The sequence below is a fragment of the Suricata suricatta genome, chromosome 2 (genome assembly GCF_006229205.1).
Source record: "Suricata suricatta isolate VVHF042 chromosome 2, meerkat_22Aug2017_6uvM2_HiC, whole genome shotgun sequence".
Lineage (NCBI taxonomy): Eukaryota > Metazoa > Chordata > Mammalia > Carnivora > Herpestidae > Suricata > Suricata suricatta.
In genome coordinates, this window is record NC_043701.1 from 54,300,120 (window position 1) to 54,321,627 (window position 21,508).

Here is a 21,508-nt window from a genome sequence, read left to right on the forward strand (position 1 = left end):
ACTCCGGCATCTCCTTCTCTACCCTCCCCCTTCCCCCCTCCTCCTCGTCCCACCATTCCTGCCACATCTGCCCCTCCCACACCTCCTATCGCCACTCTTACCCACACTCACCAACAGCCTTAAAATGCCCCCGCACCGGCCATCTTACCTTTCAGGGAAGTGGCAGGCGCAGAGGGGCTTGTTAGAGTTCATGTGCCCTTTTCCCTACAAGATCTGTTGGCCATAGAAAAGCGCTTGGGGTCATTCTCCTCAGACCCCTCACAATTCATAAAAGAATTCCAATATTTGGCCCAAGCATATGATGTCACCTGGCATGATATCCATGTAATCCTGACCTCTACCTTAACCTCAGAGGAAAGGAAACAAATCCAGATAGCTGCTTGCGACCACACAGACCAGATTCATATTACCGATCCCACAATACCTATTGGGGTAAAGGCCATACCGGCAGCCGACCCTAATTGGAATTACCAGCAACAGGGAACTGGCCACAGGTGACGGGATCAGATTATCCAATGCTTGCTGACAGGCATGTGAGCAGCCTCAAATAAGTCTGTTAATTTTAATAAGCTCCCAGAAATTATCCAAGAGCCCAATGAGAACCCAAAGCACGGTGTAAGGCCGTCCTCTCACTCTCGGTTTTGCCTCCACTGGCCAGAAGGCCTGGTTCCCACGTTCTTTGTCCTAGTTTTGTTGACTGTGCTGTCTTGGTTTGGTTGGACTGACGCTATGGGACAGACTCAAACTACCCCTTGATTTTAGCCTTGGACCATTTCAAGGACGTCAGGGAAAGAGCTGATGGTTTAAGGTTTAAAGTAAAGAAAAAGTTCTGTCTTTTCCAGGAACGAATGGCCAACCTTCAACGCTGGATGGTCACACACCCTCCACCTTGGTTAAAACCTTTCCTTTCTCCTAGGATCCTACCACCACCCGAGAAACCGAGAGACAATGCCAGGCTGCCCGTCTTTACCCCAAGGCCTTTCCCCCTCCTTAAATGCGTATTAAATAACTTCTCCCAGTTTCAGGAAAAGAGGAACGAACTATGGCTTTAACCTAAAGCTATCCTGACTGCGGACACACTGCCAGCTGGACTGGCCGACATTCTCTGGGACTGATAACCCCCAGAGGGCTCCAATAACCTTAACCTTGCCTCTTCTGCCTTCCCCTCCCACTCTGTTTCTGTACCTACCTGGATGTGATATGCCTCATTGCCTCCTCCCATCCTCGGAGGCTAAGAGCAAAAGGCACTCCCAGCGACATCTAGGTCTTGGGAGCCAGGAAGGCACTCTTGTCTTTCCTTCCACCTTGGAAATGGCATCAGTAATCTGTAAGAGTCACCTGTCTAAACCTCCGGAGGTAAACTAGTTTATCATCTAAATTTTGAATGCACATGTGCTTTTGTCTGGGGTATTAAATGGAGGTCTGGACACACGACTTCCCACCCCAGGGCCACACCGAGACATCGGTCGGCCCTTTAGTAAATCTGTAAACACCTGTTTTGTGGCCACTTCTGCACTCGTTTTGTCCAGTTGTCAATGTCATTGTTTTTGGTCTTATGTGTAGGTGAATGTGAATGTGCAACTCAGTCTGGCAAGTCTGCCGAGGGTCTATGGCAGCACTGGAACAGCTTCCGATGGTAAGTCCCAATGCTGTGACCGCTATGGCTTAGCATCACCTAAGTTCCTTTGGGACACGGCCAGATGGGTATCTGACTGGTCTCCTCATTAGAGGGGGCACCCCTACCCCTTTGTCTGTCTCTGCAGTCTGGCTGAGATAAAATCATACTGAAGGGGACACTGACTCTGTGTTCCTCTGCCTTGTAGATGTGAGGACTTCTCCCTCATTCATTTCCCAGGTTAACAGCTATAATTGGAGAAAATTTTTAAGCTGGAAATTCTCCTTCTCTGCCCCTTGGGGAGCCTCTCCTCTTGCACTCCCTTTCCCCATTCTTTTTCTGCACCACCTGGGTGGGGAAGGGCCAGCCTGCATCACTGGTTCAGGTCTCAGGCAAGGCCAGTTTCTCCCCCTGCCCTAGGTGATAAGAAACAAAAGACCACAGAAGTCAGATTTTTGCACCAAATTTCCAGGTCAAAATTAACTAGGGAACAAAGTGTCTCACATGGGCTCATCAGTGTTTGATTTAATCTAAGCCTGTTGGTTTGCTACAGTTCAAATAAGTTCCTGTTATCTCTGCTCCAAGTGGGTAACAGAATAGCTTGAAGCAATCTGTTAAATTGGTCTGTCTCAGTAATTGTTAAGATAGTTTTAAAGGTAACTTAAAAGGTTAATGTTTTACTTGATAATAAATTGAGATTGAATTCATTGGCTGTCTAACAAGAAAAAACTAAAGCACGAGCCACAACTAGTGATTGGTATATTGGTATAGGATGAGGTCCGTAGATGCTTGTGCTTTTGACTCCTGGCAAAACAACTAGGGATATTTAAAACTGTTAAAAACCTGCTTTGTACTCAATTGGTTCATAAATTTACCATCCAAGAAAAGCTCTGGTATAAATACCTTTCAGTTGGTTACTAAGTCCTCAATTAGAGACTAAAGGTTCAGACTGATGGGAGAATAAGAAAAGCAATCCTATATGCAGGAAATTGGGGATAAAATTGGGGATATGTAAGAAAGATATGAGAAATGAAAATGCATTTTTGTTGAGGGTAAAAGAAAGTAATTTTCTCCTAAATGAGATTGGCTGTTTGAAAAGAAATGGCTTTGGGACAAAGTTTAAGGGAAAGGAAAGTTGTAGAAGGTTCGTGAAAGGAAATCATTGAAAAGGAATTTTATGTGTGAGGTTGAGATAAATGAAATTTTAAAGATATATTGGTATAAGGCTGAAATTCTGCTTTTCTCTCCGTTCAAAAGACAAGTTTTTCCAGACCTTTGGGCTGCTCTAGATAAGACTATGTAAATGAAGGGTTTCTCTTTCGTTAAGAGGACAAAAGCTTTAGGTCTTATCTTTATCAGATCTTTGATTGCTTAGTTAAAACTTCTCTGAGGTTAAAAAGTTAGGTTTTGCTGAAGGATCCTGAAGGCAAATAAGATCTTTATTGCCACTTTGGTTAAATAGAGTTTTCAGAATTGTAACAATTTGTAATTCTAATATCTTTATAATTTCCTAAGGTTTTTAACAGATTTCCCAGTATTCAAATGGTAGAGAAGTCTTTTGACCAATTAGGCCCTTTCATTTAGGATGCCAAGTTACTTGAAAAAACACTGTTGTACAATGATGCACCTTAGACATGTGCAGTCCCTAAAGTTTTAATGTTTTGGTATAAGATCATTACTTAACACATTTAGTAATCAAAATGTTAAGTGTCACTAAATTTCTTTGTTAAAGTGCATCATAATGAACTCTCCTCAGATCTTTAGATTTTGTCACAGGACGTGTTTCTTCCTCAAGGAAAGTTATAAAAGGACTTTTGGGACAAATACAGTATCTGACATCTTTTAAATTAGTACTAAAATGGGTAGAAACCTCCAGAATTAAAAGCTGCATTTAAGCTAAACATGAATTAGGAACATAGGAGATTATAGTTTGTTGGAAACATTGTTGTTCCTTTAATGTTTGCTTATCCAGATTAAGAAACTTTCTCTTAAGATATCTGTGATATACAGAAATGTCATAAAGTATTTGCTTGTAATCTAGAGCATTTATCTTTTCTCTCTACTTAAACTGTCTGAAATTCAGAAACTCACAGTGAGTATATTTTCTCTCATGACAATTACAATTGTTTGCATAAGTTCAATAAGAATCTGTTCATTTTACAGCAGGACACCATTAGAAATACTGGTTATTTTACCAAAGCTTTGACTGGAATGTCCTATTTGAGAGTCACGCATAGACTCAGATATGACCAGACAGCTTTAAGGAACTAAGGTTGACTTTATGAAACATGGAGCCATAACGCACGATGCAGCCATCGTGGAAATGCTGGCTGCATACCTTGCTCACAGAGTTCCCAGCAGCCTCCCCAGGTGAGTAAAGAAGGTCACTTCCTGGCATGTGCAGGGACCTCAGCATATCTTGGGAACCTCAGAAGAGGAAGTGGCCCAACTCAACAGGTATTGCAGGCCTGTCTGATGGAAAGTGCTTGGCTTGGCTTCTGGCCCAGAGTGGCTACTAAAAATTCAACCTGGAGATTCCTTATAAAAGGACTCAGCAAAGCAAGCCTTATAAAATCCTCATGAACAATCCTTATGCTTGCTGAACTTATGTAAATAATCAGGACAAGGTTGTTAAGACTGAACTCGTTCCACAAAGGCATTGGTCTTAATCTGGCTATCTAAAAATGAGGTTTTTTAGAGAAAAAAACTATGTTTCAACAATGCATCACCAGTCCGATGAGTTAAACTATCCTGTCTCTTTGCCATCGGACTGGCAAATGTTGCCCCAGAAAACTGGGAAAACAGCAGAAAGTTCCTGATTATGCTCACTTTCCTCTTAATGGATAGGATGTTCTGTTGGTATTAATTGCCTCTAATCTGGGCATGGGATTTCAACACGGCAGAAGGTAAAAGAAGCCTACACTTCTACCGCCAGACTCTAATGGGGGGGGTCTTCAAGTGGCTGCTAGACGGCCCACCAATTTGGCTAAGGTTAATAATGTACAACAGGAAAAGATGAGTCTCCGGCCGCCTTTTTAGAAGGAATCATGCAGGCATATCACACTTATATGCCCAACGATCCTGAAAAACCAGGAAACAAATCTGCTGTCATTCTTACTTTTGTAAACCAGGCAGCACCAGATATTAGAAACCCTAAAAGAGTCCCTCACCAAATTAACCATGGAGACTGGCAGAGATTGAGTAAACTCTCCTTCCCTAGGCCCTTTACAGGGTAAAATTTCCCTTAAATCCTAGGCCTTACTCCTTATAAAATTGTTTGGGAGACCCACTCCCATTATTCCTAACCTTACATCAGTTATAATTCGTTTCATTCCTTAAAAATGCTTCAGCACAATCAGGCCCCATCTAAAGGATGCATTAACTAAGGCCATTGACGCTGATCTAGTGGAGCTAGAAAGCTCTATTAGTTACAACAACACCCCTTGGATTCCTTAGCTGAAATGGTGTTACTAAACAAGTGAGGGTTAGACTTAATACCATTACACCAAGGAGGGCTATGCCAGGCTTTAGGGGAACAATGTTGCTTCTATGCCAATAGCTCAGGAATTGTACAAGATATCTTAGCCACGGTTCACAGTCATCTATAAGAAAGGGCAAAAGTAGGGAGCCAAAAACCAAAATTGGTATGAAAGCCTCTTCAACTGGTCTCCATGATTAATTAGCCTCTTGTCCACCCTGGCCCAACCCAAAATCTCATTACTCCTCATAGCCCTACTGGGCTGCTCCGCTGTTTTTCCAACTTTTTACAGGAACTGGTATCCGGATTCACCAACCGTGCAGCTACCCACCTGCTGCTGGTTTACCAGTACTCTCCCATTCCGACCACAAACCCCGATCATCACGCCGCCCCCATCTCAGCAGGAAGTAGCCAGAGACCTGACGCTGCCCCATAACACCAGGAAAGTCGGAATGTAAGAGTTACCTTAAGAAGGCGACCGAGCGGCCATTTTTGCTGTGGTTCGGCCATTTCTGCTGTGGGTCGGAGAAGAACTCCGTGCACCTACCAACCCCCACCTGTAGACCTGGAATGTGTGCGCCTCTTGAAAACAGTGCCCTTATTTGGTGATCTGCCCTCCCAGGACCAAACCCGGAAGTCTTTCACCCATAAAGTATCTCACCCCTCCCTCCCAGGTGCGACTTCCCTGACTCCCCACTCCCAGGGTCAGGGAACCTCGCCAGGGAATCGCAGATCCCTATAAAGGCTCTCTTGGCTCCATAACGTGGTCTCTTTCTTTCCTCTGTCTCTGCCTCCACCTATTAAATCTTACAGTTAGGCGTTGATCCCCCAGAAAGATCTGAACCTTAACTCCCTCTTACTGAAAGACTAGTTCTTTCTGCAGGAGAGCTACAGAAAACTATGAACTGTTGGGAAGAGCTGACCACAGCACAACCGACAAGTGGGGGTGGGCAAAGGGGTACAAAGCTTTCACACAGGCAAAACATGTAGGAGTAACTTTTGTTTTTAACATTTTAAAAAGTTCTTACATACAGAGAACAAAGCAGTGGTTGCCAGAGGGAAGGTGGGAGGAAGTCTCTAGCATGCTTTACTACCAGATGATTAGAACTATGGAACTGAAATAAATTTTCCTAGAAATAAATCTGATATTCAACCTCCAAAACAATATGGACCTGCACTGTGCTATAAGGTAGACACTCGACACATACGGATATGTAAATGTTAAATATAGGGCATTTCCATTATCACAGAAAGTTCTATTGTACAGCACTGACATCCTTTCTCTTTTTTTCGTCCAGACTTATTTTGTTCTCACATCGTCTCTGCCCTCAGTAACTAGTTATATATTTTTCTATATTTATGTGCTACTATTCTACGTGATTTTGTTGTAAACTACCTTAATTTCCCTGTCGAACAATTCAGGGTATCACTACTTCGAAATATCTGTGTATATATTTAACCCTGTTGCTGCTGGGAGCTCAGCCTTCGTTTTTTTAGAGTGCACTTAATTCACGTAACCCTCACAGGGGTCTGTGAAATACTGGATAGTTCCCAGTTTCCCAAGAGGAAAGTGTGGCCAGGAGAGGCTAAGGAGCTTGCGCAGGATTCGCGCCCCAGGAGCAGAACCCGGGCCCCGCATATCTCCCGTGGGCCGAGCTGTCTCCCCACGTTGGAGCTGCCGCGACAGAACCAGGGCTCAGCCTCAGCCCCTTGGCCTAACACCGCACCAGTCTACATTAAAACCCAAACCATAAACTCTTCTTAAATACAGATGTAATTTTTTAAACAGTCTTTTGCTTTTTAGAGGAAGCCCCTTCCTGAAGGAGCTCGTCGCGGTCCCCAAGCCTCCGGACTGCCAGCTCCCCTCTGGGCCCCGCGGAGCGAGGTAGGAGGTGCCGAGGCTGCGCTTACGGTGTGAGGCTTGGGTCCGGGACCGCAGGGCGTGCGCCCAGTGTCCGGCTGGCCGCGCTCGCCAAGCTCCTAACCCGAAGGCGTTATCAAAGCTGCCCGCGACCCCCAACTCGCTCGGCGCGCCTTACCTACCTCGGGGCACAAAGCTCGGATCGTCCGCGCAGCCGCTGTGCTGCCGCCCCACCGCCCTGCTGTCGGAGGCGGGAGCCGGGCTCCGATTGGCCCCGCGCGGGAGGACGCGACAGCGCGCTGGGGCGAGTGGGAGGGAGGAGAGCAGGTGGGGATGGGAGGGGATGGAGCCCCGCCTCCCGCCCGGTTCTGGGAGAGCCCCGCCCTAGCATTCCAATGCACCAGAGGACCGCCGGGCTGGCTGCGAACCTGAGCTGCCTCTAGCCTGTCGCGTCGACTCCTGCCTCGCTAAGTTTCGAGGCCAGTGGGTGCTTGCAGACCGGAGGAGACGACCTTAGGCCGTGCTCAGGGCCTGCAAGGCCTGAGGGGGGGAAAGGGTGGGGGCCTCACCCCGAGTGCTCTGTCCCTCTCATTGGCCGCACCGAAACTGCGTGAAACCTGCTTGGTTCTTTTTGGGTCCAGACCAAAAAAGCAGCAAAGCTTTTCTTGGGTGTTTTTTATTTCCATTTTATGCCTGTCTGGTAAAACATACATAACATAAAATTTACCATCTTAATAAATTTAAGTGTACCGTTAAGTGGTATCAAATACATTAACATTGTGGGATGGTCACCCCCATATGTCCCCTGTGTTGATCTTGTGAAACGCAAACTGTATGCCCATTAAACAGTAACTCTCCCTTACCCCCTGCCAAAAGGGCAAAAGTATATTATATTTTTTGTCTTTATTAGTTTACTACTCTTCAGTACCTCCTATAAGTCGAATCATGCAGTATGTCTTTTAGTGACTGGCTAATTTGATTTAGCCAACACCCTCAAAGTTCATCCATATTGCATATTACAGAATGTCTTCCCCTTTTACCACTAAACATTTAAGTCTTATCCATACATCCGTTGATGGACACTTGAGTTGCTTCCACAGTTTGGCTGTTGTGAATAATGTTGCTCTGAAAAGTGGTGTACAAATACCTGAGCCCCTGCTTTCGGTTCTTTTACATAAAGTCTATACCCAGAAGTAGATCTATTGGATCATATGGTAATACTATTTTAAATTATTTAAGGAACCATGTACAGGTTTCCATAATGACTAGACCATTTTACATTCCTACCAATAGGCCCAAGGGTTCCAATTTCTCCACATCATTGCAAACAGGCGTTTTTCTGTTTTCTTGATGGTAACCATCCTAATGGATATGAAGTTGTATCTCACTGTAGTTTTGTTTTGCACTTCTTTAATAATTGGTGATGTTGAACACCTTTTTATGAGTATATTGTGTCTCTTCTTTGGAGAAATATCTATTCAAGTCATTTTTGAGTTGAGTTTTAAGAGTTCCATGTGTATTCTGGATATTAATCCTTTGTCAGATATATAATTAGCAAATATTTTCTCCTATTCTGTAAATTACCTTTTTTGTAAGAGATTGAAAGTCATTGAGGTTTTTAAAAAAAGTTTATTTATTTTGATCGCTTCTCGGCCTTTTGGCTAAAATCAAGTGTAGTATCTGTTCACGTCAGCTTAGTATCTGACGCGTCCTCTATTGGGGGGCAGTATATTAGGTGAATTTGTAGAGTCGGGAACTGGACTAGGAGCTTGCTCCGTCCACTCCGCGCATCGCCCTGGTATTGCGGTGCTTCCAGGAGCGGTGCCCCCCGCCCTTTTCTCCCCGGGGGTCTTCCAAAAGTAGACGCTGATCTTTGCTGGTCTTTGCTCTCTGTCGTGCGTCTCCTTCTTTCTTGAAGGACCGCCAGGCTCCCGGAAAAGGCTTCTTTGCTTCCCGTCGCCTCTCTGTCTAGTCCTCTTGCGGCGCTTCCGACTGGACCGGAGCCTTCCGGAGCCTTCCCGCTTCTCTGACCTAGCCCGCCGCTTGCCCCCCGCTGCTCTTTTGGGGCCTCCTTCCCTTCCGCTTCTCCGACCTTTTCCTGAAGAAAAAAAAAAGTTTATTTATTTTGAGAGAAGAGAGTGCAGTGGGGGAAAGGCAGATGGAGGGGTGGAATGAAAGAGAATCCCAAGCAGGCTCTGCTCCACCAGGTGTAGTCTTATTTTGGTCCTTGATCCATTTTTTAATTAATGTGGATATTCAATTTTCCAAGCGCCATTTGTTGAACAGATGTCCTTTCCCTGTGTAATAGACTTGGCATTCCTGTCAAAAATGATTTGAACATATATGTGAGGGTTTATTTCCGGGGTCCCTATTTTATTCTGTTTAGTCAATATATCCCTCTTTATGCCAGCAGTACATTGTTTTGATGAGTTTTGCTATTTCTGAAAAAATAAATCATTGGAATTTTGGGGGGATTGAGTTGAAGCTGTAGATTACTGTGGGTAGTATTGACTCTTTAATGATATTAAGTCTTCCAATATATGAACATGGGATGCATTTCCATTTATTTATGTTTTCTTTAATTTCTTTCAGCAAGGATATATATACTTTTCATTGTGCAAGTTTTTCACCTCCTTGGTTTAGTTAATTTCTCAGTATTTTATTCTCTTTAATGCTGTTGTAAATTGAACTGTTTTTGTAATTTTTCAGATTGTTCATAGAAATGCAAGTGATTTTTGTGTGTTTGTTTTGTGTCCTGCTACCTTCCTGAATTCATGTAGTAGCTCTAACAGTATTCTGGAGGATTTTAAAATGTTCTACATATATATCTTATCATCCATAAACAGAAAATTTTATTCTTTTCCAATTTGGAGGACTTTTATTTCTTTTTTTTTGTCTAAATGCATTGTCTAGATCTTCCAGTGTCGGAAATAAGATTAAGAAGTCAGGCAGAAAAGGACAGATACCATATGTTTGCACTCATAAGTCTAATAGGAGAAACTTAACAGAGGACCATAGGGAGGGAAAGAGTGGGGTAAAAGCTAGGGAGAGGGAGGGAGGCAAATCACAGAGACTCTTGAATACTGAAACAAACAGGGCTGAAGGGTGGGGAAGGGGAAGCGGGTGATGGACATGGAGGAGGACACGTGGGAAAGCACTGGGTGTTATATGGAAACCAACTTGACAATAAACTATTTTTTAAAAAAAAAAGCAAATTCTATAGCTTAGGGGTGCCTGGGTGGCTCAGTCGGTTAAGGTTAAGCGTCCAACTTCAACTCAGGTCATGATCTCATGGTTTGTAGGTTCAAGCCCAGCATCGGGCTCTATGCTGACAGCTCAGAGCCTGGAGCTTGCTTTAGATTCTGTGTCTCCTTCTCTCTGACCCTCCCCCATTTGCACTCTATCTCTCTTTCTCAAAAATAAATAAAGTAACATTAAAAAACTTAAAAAAAAAAGAATTCTATAGCATACAACAATGGGTTAACAAACTTAGGGAGGAAAGCTGCCACAGGTTGGTTTCACATGCTCAAAACCAGTCATTAAGTAAGACAAAGCATAGAGGCAGAAAGCTGCTGCCGGGCAAAACTTCCAAGGTTAGCTAGCAGAAGAGTGCCTTGTTAACCCTGAGGTTGCATGCTCCAGCGATCTTAAACCTTAGCGATAACAGCTAATTGGCAGTATTGCCTACAGAAAAACACTTTCCATCTGGTGCCAGTATGTCATTGTTCTTTGATCTCAACTTCAAACGCCACTTGCCCCCCAAACCCTTTGCTTCTTACACACACAAGTTACTGGTAACTATCTCATCTTTTCCTTCTGCATGTTCACCATATATGTAAAACCTTGAGAGCTCAAATGAATATGGAGACAAAAACCCCTGTTAAGGGCTCCGGTCTCCTCCCGGACATCAGCCTCTCTGATTTTCATTTCTGCGTCTACTCTCTTGTTGGACAAGAGAGAACTCCAGGCTGATAGTCTGTGACATTCCAGTACAACGTGGAATAGAAGCTGTCAAAGTAGGCATCCCTGTCTTGTTCCTGACCTTACAGGAAAAGCTTTCGGTCGTTCACCATCGAGTATAATTTTTCCTGTTAATTTTTCATATCTGGCCTTCATGATGATGAAGTAGTTTCCTTCTTTTCCTAGTTTGTTAAATGTTTCTGTCATGAATGGGTGTTGAATTTTATCAAATGCATTTCCTGTAGCAATTGAAGTGATTAGTTTTTCCCTTGTCTCTTAATGTGGAATATTATATTGATCAATTTTTGTATGTTGAACCATCCCACTTGGTCATGGTGTATAAACCTTTCAATATACTGAGGAATGCTGTTTCCTAGTGTTTTAGTGGCCATTTTTTCATCAAAGCTAATAAGGGATATTCATCTGTGTTTTCCTTTCTTACAGTGTCTGTGTGCAGCTTTGGCATCAGGGTGATATAGGCCTCGTAACCTAAAGTATTCCCTCCTCTTCAATTTTATAGAAAATTTGAGGATTGGTACTCATTCTCTTTAAATGTTTTGTAGAATTCACCACCTAAAACCAGCAAGTCCAAAGCTTTTCTTTCCGTGGGGATTTTGGATTACTGATTCAATCTCCTTACTAGTTATAGATCTATCCAGATTTTTTATTTCTTCATGATTTAGTCTTGGTAGGTTTTGTGTTTCTAGGAATTTGTTCATTTCATCGGTTTCATTTATTCAACTTGTTTATTGTGCAGTTGTTCATAGTGCTCTCTTACAATCCTTTTTATTTCTACAGAATAGGTACTACTTTCATTTCTGATATTAGTAGTTCAAATCTTCTCTTTATTTTTTTCCCTAGTTCTTCTAGCGGAAGGTTGTCAATTTTGCTGATCTTATCAAAGAATAAACTTTTGGTATTATTTGTTTTCTCTATTATTTTTCTCCTCTGTTTTATTTATTTCTGCTCTTATCTTTTATTTCCTTTTTTCTGCTAGCTTTCAGTTTAATTTGTTCTTCTTTTCCAGCTCTTTAGGTTAAGAAATAGGTTGTTGATTTGAAATCTTTCTTGTTTTTTAATATAAGCGTTTATAGCTATAAAGTTCCACCTAAGCTACCACTTTTACTGTGTACCATAAATTATGGTATGCTGTGGTTTTGTATTCATTAATCTTTAAGTATTTTCTAATTCCTCTTGTATTTTCTTCTTTAATCCACTGGGCATATAAACATGCATTGTTTAATTCCCACCATTTTGTGAATATTCCAGTTTTCCTTTTGTTATTAACTTCTAATTTTATCCTATTGTGGTCAGAGAAGATACTACAGAGTAGCATCATACAGATGATATCTATCCTTTTAAATCTATTGTGACTCCATTTGTGGCCTAGTATCATCTGAAAATGTCTAATGCACATCTGTGAGGAATGTGTATTCTGTTATTATTGAGTTGAATCTATCAGATCTACTTGGTTTATTGTGTTCTTTAAATCCTCTATTTAATTATTTGTATTCTGATTGTTTTATCCATTATCATGAGTAGGGTATTGATGTCTACAACTACTATCATGGAACTGTCTATTTTACCCTCCCATGTTGTCCATTTTTGCTTCATATATTTTGATCATATGTCACTAGATACACGAATGTTTATAATTATTATATTTTATTATATATTCTTGCTGTATCGAAAGTTTAAATAATATATAATGTCCTCTTTTGTCTCTTATAAACCTTTTTGATTTAAAGTCTATTTTGTCTGATGTTTTTACAGCTACTTCTGCTCTCTTTTGATTACTATTTGCATGGAATATGTTTTTCCATTCCTTCACTTTCAACCTCTTTGTGTCTTTGGATCTCATATGAGTCTCTTGCATGTGTTTTTATCCATTCTGCCAATCTCTGTCTTTTGATTGGAAAGTTTATCCATTTACATTTAAAGTATTTACTAATGAGGAGAGATTTACTTCTGTCACTTACCATTTGATTTCTATATGTCCAATAGCTTTTTGTTTGTTCCTCATTTCCTACATAACTATTTTCTTATTTTAGTTGACTTTTTGTAGTGAATTGTTTACATTCCTTTCTCATTTCTTTTGTGTATATTCTATAGCTATTTTCTTTGTGGTTACATTGGAAATTACATTTAACATCCAGAAATTATAACACTGTAATTACATACACTTCAATACATACACTTCAATAACATACAAAAAGTATTCTCCTTTACAGTTCTATTCTCCCTTCCTTTTGGTTGTTGATGTCACAAAATTATTTCTTTATACTTGTGTGCCCTAAATCATAAACTAATGGTTTTTTTAAATGCATTAGTCTTTAAAAAAATTTTTTTTAATGTCTATTTATATTTGAGAGAGTGACACACACAGTGGGCAGAGAAAGAGAGACTGATGCAAGGCTCGAACCCACAAACTGTGAAATGATGACCTGAACCGAAGTCATACGCTCGACCAACTGAACCACCCAGGTGTCCCAAAATACATTTTCTTTTAAATTATATAGAAAATATGATTTAGACTTATAAATCAATTTTAAAGTATACTAACTTCTACACTAATAACAACTTCTCTTTAAATATATTAGTTTCTTGGGGCACCTGGGTGGCTCAGTCGGTTAAGGGTCCGGCTTCGGCTCAGGTCATGATCTCATGGTTCGTGAGTTTGAGCCCTGGTCAGCCTCCGTGCTGACAGCCAGCTCAGAGCCTGAAGCCTGCTTCAGATTCTGTGTCTTCCTCTCTCTCTGACCCTCCCCTGCTCACAGTGTCTCTCTCTCTCTCTCAAAAAAATACATAAAAAACATTAAAAATAAATATATTAGTTTCTTAAATCATGTAGAAAACAAAAAGTACCATTACAAACCATTTTTATAATAATAGCGACTTCTGTACTTTTACATGTGTTTGCCTTTACTGAGATCTTTATTTCTCTGTATGGCTTCAAGTTACTGTCCAGTGTCCTTTCATTTCACTTTGGAGGACTCTGTTAACCATTCTTGCCAAGTAGGTCTGGTGGTCACAAATTCCTTCAGCTTTGTTTATATGAAAATGTATTAATTTCTCTTTCCTTTTCTGTTTCTCTCTCACTTTTGAAGGACAATTTTTCAGATAATATTATTCTAGGTGGATTTTTTCATTTAGCATTTTTTAATATATCCACCACTGCCTTCTGGCTTCCAAAGTTTTTAATGAGAAATCAGCTGATAATTTTATTGAGGGTCACTTATATATGAAGATTCACTTCTATCTTGCTTCTTTCAAGATTCTTTCATTGTCTTTGCCTTCTGAAAGTTTGATTACCATCTGTCTTGGTGTGGGTTTCTTTGAGCTTATACTTAGAGTTCATTAAGCTTTTTGGACATTTATATTTATGTTTAACATCAAATTTTGGAAGGTTATAGCCAGAATTTCTTCAAATATTGCCACTGCCCCTTTCTCTATTCTCCTTCTGGGACTACCACCACACATATATTGTTCTGTTTGATAATAGCCCACAGGTCCCTTAGGGTTTGTTCAAGTTTCTTCAGTTTTTTTTCCCCCGTTCCTCATATCCATAATTTTCATTGTCCCATCTTCAAATTCACTAATTCTTTCTTCTGCTTACTTAAGTCTCTTTTTTTGTTCTTTAAAATTTTTTTTAACATTTATTTATTTTTGAGAGACAGAGAAAGAGCAGGGAAGGGGCAGAGAGAGAGGGAGACACAGAATCTGAAGCAGGCTCCAGGCTCTGAGCTGTCATCACAGAGCCTGCCGTAGAGCTTGAACTCATGAGCCGTGAGATGATGACCTGAGCTAAAGTCAGTTGTTTAACCGACTGAGCCACCCAGGCGCCCCATACATAAATCTCTCTTTGAATCCCTCTAGTGAATTTCCCATTTCAGTTATTGTAGTCTTCAGCTCTAGAATTTTTTCTTGTTTTCTTTTTAGGTTTTCTACCTATTTATTGGAGTTTTCATTTTGTTCATGTATCATTTTATTTACGTTACATCTTCTTTTAGTTTGCAGCAGGATTCTCATACAGAGCATCATGACACTGAGTCTTTTTCTAGAAAGCAACTTTATTCCTGCCAGCACTGCTCAGTTGGGTTTGTATCCAAAGAACTGAGCCCCAAACACCACGTAGTGTAGTTTTTATATATTTTTTACTTCTTTGTCTCCTACAAATTGTAACCCACAAACATGTAGTCTGATTAAGGGTCTCAAGTTACAAGGGTGTGAGGGGTGTTGTCACATATGCGTGTAGCCAGGTGGCCTTGAGTTCAACCCCCCCTTAGGGAGGGGACCCTACCACAAGTTCTCTGAACATATTTAAGACAATTGATTTGAAGATTTTTCTACTATATCTACCTTTTTTTTAAGTTTACTTATTTATTTAATGGGAGGGCAGAGAGAGAAGGAGAAAGAGAATCCCAAGGAGGCTCCGCACTGTCAGCACAGAGCTCAACATGGGACTTGATCTCATGAACTGTGAGATCATGACCTGAGCCAAAACGAAGAATCAGACACTTACAACTGAGCCACCAGGCTACCTTTTTCAAGAACAATTTCTACTAACGTTTTTCTGTTGAATGGGCCATATTTTCCAATTTCTTTGTATTTCTTGTAATTTTTTTGTGGAACACTGATCATTTGAACCTAATAGTGTGGTAATGTTGGAAATCAGAGCCTTCGCCTTCTGAAGGGTATGCTGATTTTTGTTAGTTTTATTGTTTTTGTTTATTATTTTTAAATTTTTGTAAGTTTTCTCTGTGGTGAGGATCAGCCTAGGTATACATTTAATGTCTTCTCGGGTGTTTTTTTTTCCTTTGAGACTTTCTGTGAGCATGTGCAATTGCTTACTAATTTTGTCCATTATATGCAATTGCTTGTTATGTCCTACTCTTTAATATCTGGCTTTCCAAAGGCGAAGAATCAAAAGAAGAATGAGGGGGAAATGGCATTGACCCTTTAAGTCACTTCAGTAGAGGGTTGTAACAATGAGAGGGATTGCAACAGTAATGGCTACCCATCTTTTTGCCAGAACTTCTGTGATTATAATTGGCAATCAGTGACCAGAGTACAGGTATTTTGAGGACAAACTTTTGGCTTCTGCAAGCTCCATGTAAGTTGCTACAGTAACACATGCCCAGCTGTCTGCCACATGGCTGGGGATAGGAGGTGGGTGGCTACTACTGTGCTAAGAGCTGAAATTAACTGAAATTAATTACAACTTACCATTCACATCTTTCCATGTAAGTTGCAAGCATTTGTTAGGACTCCAAAATTCCAAAATAGTTACCTCAGACAGATTCTGCCAGTGCAATTATTGTCTAAGTGGGAGAGACTGATTTCTGATGCTTCCCACTCTACCGTCTTCCCAGAATCAGAACTCTGGCCTTTTAGTTGACTGTTTTTTTCCCCCAACAAGGAGTTCTTATCCTTTATTCTATGGCCTAACAATCCTGCTTAATTAAATGAAGTTTTCATTCAGTGTGGAAAGAGAAGGCAAAGCTTTTTATCTTGGTTTTAAATTTTTATCGCAGCCCATACCTGTCTCCTGAACTCCATATTCCTCTATCCAGGTCTCAATATCACTTCTTGGATATATCAAATATATGTCAATCTCAACATGTTCTAATCTGTGACTCTGATCTTTCTTCCAAAATTTAACCTTCCCGGATCACCACTGTATCATTGGCAACTCCATCCTTCCAGTTATTCAGGCCAAAAACTTATCCTGACTCATCTTTCTTTTCTATTCTACATCTGTGAGTCAGGAAATTCAGTTGGCTGGATCTTCTAACATATCTAAAATCTGATTATTTTTTACCCATACCTCCATCATCTCCCACCTGAGTCATTGAAGTCTCCTCTCTGTTTTCCTGCAGTTTATCCTCATGTAGCAGAAGAGGGACCGTGGAAGAAAATGAAAAATCATGTACCTTTTCTGTTCAAACCCTCCAATGGTTTCCCATTTAAATCACGGTAGAAGCCAAAACACTTAAAAGACCCTACAAGGCCCTACATGATCTACTTCTTTGTTACTTCTGCAACCTCATCTACTATGACCTTCCCCTTGGATTGCTCTGATCCAGTCACTCTGAACTTCATGTTTTCTTCCTTGAGCAAGGTAGACAGGATTCTGCTGTAGGGTCTTTGCACTCACTGATCCCTCTCTGTAATGCATGGCTGACTCTCACTCTTCCTGATCTTTGCTGAAATCCCACCTCAGTGAGTGCTCCATTCAAAATAATCACCTGCCCTGCTCCTGACTTCCTTAGTTTACTATATTTCTTCCTATAGCACTTTCACCTTCTAGTATAGTCTATTATTTAATTATCTCATCTGTCCACCTTAATTCTTTCTTCTTGTGCCATGATATATAACTTTTCTTAAGAAAAATAACTGCACAAAAGGATGCCATATTTTCACTGGCAAGGCTTAGGTCATAAACTAAACTCTAGGATCTGAATGCAAGGTCACTTTAAATAATCTGTATGGAGAAGAAGCAGTTCCCCCAAAAATGGAATGCTGAATTCTGTTACTAGAATGAGATGCCGACTAAGCAAAACTCACAGATGTTTACTTGCTGAGTCAGCCTAGCACACACAGACGAACTTTGAAAAAGCTTCTAAGAGGGGCCATATGTGTCCTCACATATAAAGTGTAAATATAGAACCACTAACATCCTAACTTTCTGGAAATAATGTGTTACAAATGTGTTAGCTTACTTATTTTAATCCTTATGAAGTCTGATTTTATGTCTAGTTTCTACGCCTTTTTTGAATAAGAACTTCCCATTGTACAATGTAGTAACCCTCTCCAGCCTGAAGGACTCTGTGGTAGGTTGCAGGGACAGTAACAGTCTGCCTTAGGCCACAAGTAACGGAAAACCCCACTCAAACAGCATTAAACATATAAGGACCTATGTTAGGGCTCCAGCTCCATGTCTCTCATTCTCTTTGCCTATTTCCCCCCTATATGAGTAACAGATTTTGTATAGATTTTGGTTAAAACAAAAGGATACACTAGATGTAAAATTCTAGGATCAAAACTCTAATGATAGAAGAAGGAATCACAGTGAAGAGATGATCTGGTGAAGAAATCTCCCATGAGTTCTTGTTGCGCTGTGAGTTCCCCTTCTCCCCATTTGAGGGAAGCTGCAGCCAGGCTACTTCCCTCATCTCACGCCTACAGGCTACCCGAGTTCAGCTGGGGAGCTTGAGAAGTATGTCGGTGCACTTCTATCTCTATCTCCCACCTGGCAGAGACTGAGGTGGACAAGCGAGCAGTGTGCTGCTGTGCTGGAGTTGGGCAGCATACGCAGAGGGTCAGTTCATAGGACACATTTGTGTTTCCTGTTGGTCAGGCATGTACAATGCAGGAAGGACAGTCCTCTTGGGTCCAGTCCAATAAAGCTGCCTGAAGGGAGAAAGAGATCCCCTCAGCAAGAAGCTGGAAGTGAATATCAGATTTGTAGAGGCCAGGGAAAGAGTTACAGTACATCTGCCTTTGACTTTCCCAATACAAAACTTCCTGTAGACTTAGCCCCGCCTTTGATAACTTCATTTTAAAGTAGATCAAAACACACTCACGCCATGCTCCAGCTGCCTCCTCCCAAAGACATCTGAATGCAATTTTAAGCCTCTGCAGCCCATTAGTTAGAACTAGTCCATGGCTTCATCTAACTGCTAGACAGGCTGGAGAATATAGGGGACCAAATGAATGTTTTGTAAGTCATACTGTCTCTGCCATCTAAGATGACAAGATCATCCAGCATTCTACAAATATTTATTGGGCATATACTATGAGCAGGAGTACAAGGCACTGAGAAAACATATTAAAGAAATAGTTCTATATAGCAGAGTTTTGAGGGTGTCCTCGTTTTGGAAGCATGTCAAAGCATGTCAAGCAGTCAGGAAAGTGCAGTATCCAGCATAGACTGGCCTGTTTATGAACCCTTCTAAAATACCACTTGAGGAAGGGGCTCTGCATAAAGTCCCGTATATGTCAGTAGAAGTGATCATGAAAAAAAAAAAAAGAATAAATGCAAATGTGACCTTACTTATAGAAACAGGTGGGGGAAGTTTGAGGACATCAGAAACATATCTACATATTGTAAAGTTTTGAATGTTGGCAACACATAGTTAGGAAGGGATTACCATATTATCCATTATAATGTGAATGTCAGATTTGTAGAAGCCAGGGAAGCAGTCACAATACATCTGACTTTGACTTTCCCAATACAAAACTTCCTGTAGACTTAGCCCTGCCTTTGATAACTTCATTTCAGATCATAATCAAAACACATTAGCCCCAAGCTCCAGCTCCCTCCACAGAAACAAACAAACAAAAACCAACCAACCAACCAAACAAACCTGTCCTCTTAAAAGAGTTACATCTGAATCTCTTTTAAGATTTGGAGGGATTCCTCCTTTCCTGGAAATACTGCTTAGGAAAGCTGTCTCCATTTTATGCTATTTAAATTGTCTACACAGAGAAATAGCTCTCAACTACCTGCCTCATCTTTTACCTCTCTACCCTCTCTTCTCCTTAAGGTTCTTCCACAATTGACATTTGGGCTTTCTTTATTGACTCCTTTTATTGGCTCCTTTTTCTTTTCTTTCTGCAAAATGTACTAACTAGTGCTAAATACTCACAATTCTAGCATGTTATACGCACTTTTATACCCCCTGCCCCCCCAACCCCGGGCAGTACTCAACAAGTAGTGAATGGATTGAATGACATCCCATAAAAAAGATCCTTTGAGACTTGACTCCCAGTACCTCAGAATGTGACCTTATTTGGAGATAAAGTCTTCAGAAGTATTCAAGTTAAAATGAGGTCATTAGGGAAGACTCTAATCTGTAATCATTGGTGTTCTTATGAAACAGAGAAATTTGGATACAGAGAGAACTACACTGTGAGAAGACATGTAAAGACAAAGAATTGGAGTGATGTATCTGCAAGCCAAGGAACACCAAAGATTTCCAGGAAACTATCTGAAGCTAGAAAGAGACAAGGAAAAATATCTCCTCTACAGGCGTCATAAAAACCATGGCCTAGTGGTGTCTTGAGTTTAGACTTCTAGCCGTAGGAGCTGTGAGACAATAACTTTGTACTAAGTGACCCTGTGCATCTCAGCCATCCAAAGCTAACACAGTCTGTGTATGCCAATGCCAGTTATATCATTTATTAATTTATTATCATAATTATGATATTTAAGTAAATTAGATACATTTCAAATATATATATATTATTTCAAATATATATCAAAGAATTAACTTAAAAAGAAGCTGTTGTTTCTAAGATTTAAGTTGAATGCTTTAAAAGACTTGGTAGAAGGGAGTCAATGTGAGAGGCACCTGGCTGGCTTGGTAGGTAAGGTAGAGCATGCAACTCTTGATCTTGGAGTCGTGAGTTTAAGCCTCACTTTGGATGTGGGGCCTATTTAATTAGAAAAAAGAAAAAAGTGACCCTATGTGAGGTTCAGAACTCAAATTGCTTTGAAAGCATCTTTCCTTTTGTTGCTTTCCAGACCTCCTTCAGGCCACGGAATGACACTTAAGACAGAGCCAAGGAATGACAAGAAAGACACAATAAAGACACAGACACACAAGATGCTTGAGTAGAATCTGCTACCCAGTCAAACTGGGCCCCTCTTTTATTCTCTCAGTAAATGTTTAGTCAGCAGTGAATATCTTACCAGAACAATAGATACAGATAGAGGAAGGACAGAGCAGGAACAGCTTGCAACTGTGTGTGGGTTTATCTCTAGTGCCATGGTCTCCTGATGCACTTGGCTGATGACCAGGAAAGCTCTGTCCTGCACATCTTTCTGGGGCCTCATCAAGTCCCTTGTTCCCCATGTACTGAGAACAGAAGTCCAATAAGGACAGTTCATGCACAAGGTCCCAACATCCTTTAAAGAAATAAAAACGGGACCTCTTTCCTGATGCTTCGTGTCATTCAGGCAAGGAATACCTTGAACCTACAAAATACCAATCCAGACAAATACCTTGAACCTACAAAAAGATTGACAATCAAATACGTGTTTATGTATTTTAACATAACCCTTTATGAACCCTTCTAAGATACCACCTTAGGAGGGGACACTGCATGTCCCCACATATGTAGGTAGCTCTTCATAACTTGTTTATATTGGAGATTGTTATATTGTTATATTGGAGATGTGTGTGTATTATTTTTAAGTAATTCTCCATCTTGACTTAGAGCCTGGAGTCTACTTTGGATTCTGTGTGTGTATGTCTCTCTCTCAAAAATAAACATGAAAAAAAAATTTTTTTTAAGTAATCTCTACACCACATGCTCCACTGATTGAGGCAGCCAGGTGCCCCTCAATATTGTAATTTATTTATTTATTTTTAATGTTTTAAATTTACATTCAAGTTAGTGAACATATAGTGTAATAATGATTTTAGGAGTAGAATTTAGTGACCCATCACTTATATACAACACCCCGTGCTCATCTCAACAAGTGCCCTCCCTAATGCCCATCACCCATTTAGCCCATCCCCCCCCCAAATCCCTCCAGCAACCCTCAGTTTGTTCTCTGTATTTAATGGTTTGCCTCCCTTTCTGT

The 21,508-nt window shown here is 40.8% G+C and overlaps 1 protein-coding gene and 1 non-coding gene across 2 annotated transcripts in view; one reads left to right on the plus strand and one right to left on the minus strand.

Annotated features, from left to right (window-relative positions):
- Positions 1 to 7,309, minus strand: part of BLVRA (biliverdin reductase A) — a 62,197-nt gene extending 54,888 nt beyond the window's left edge. Inside the window, exon 1 of the mRNA XM_029926480.1 lies at positions 7,137 to 7,309. The gene's annotated coding sequence lies outside the window, so the exon portion shown is untranslated. The remainder of the gene's footprint in view (positions 1 to 7,136) is intronic.
- A 1,286-nt stretch (positions 7,310 to 8,595) lies between these two features.
- Positions 8,596 to 8,786, plus strand: LOC115286214. Its single transcript, XR_003905955.1, has one exon. It is a non-coding gene; the product is annotated as a U2 spliceosomal RNA (small nuclear RNA).
- Positions 8,787 to 21,508: the final 12,722 nt, after the last annotated feature.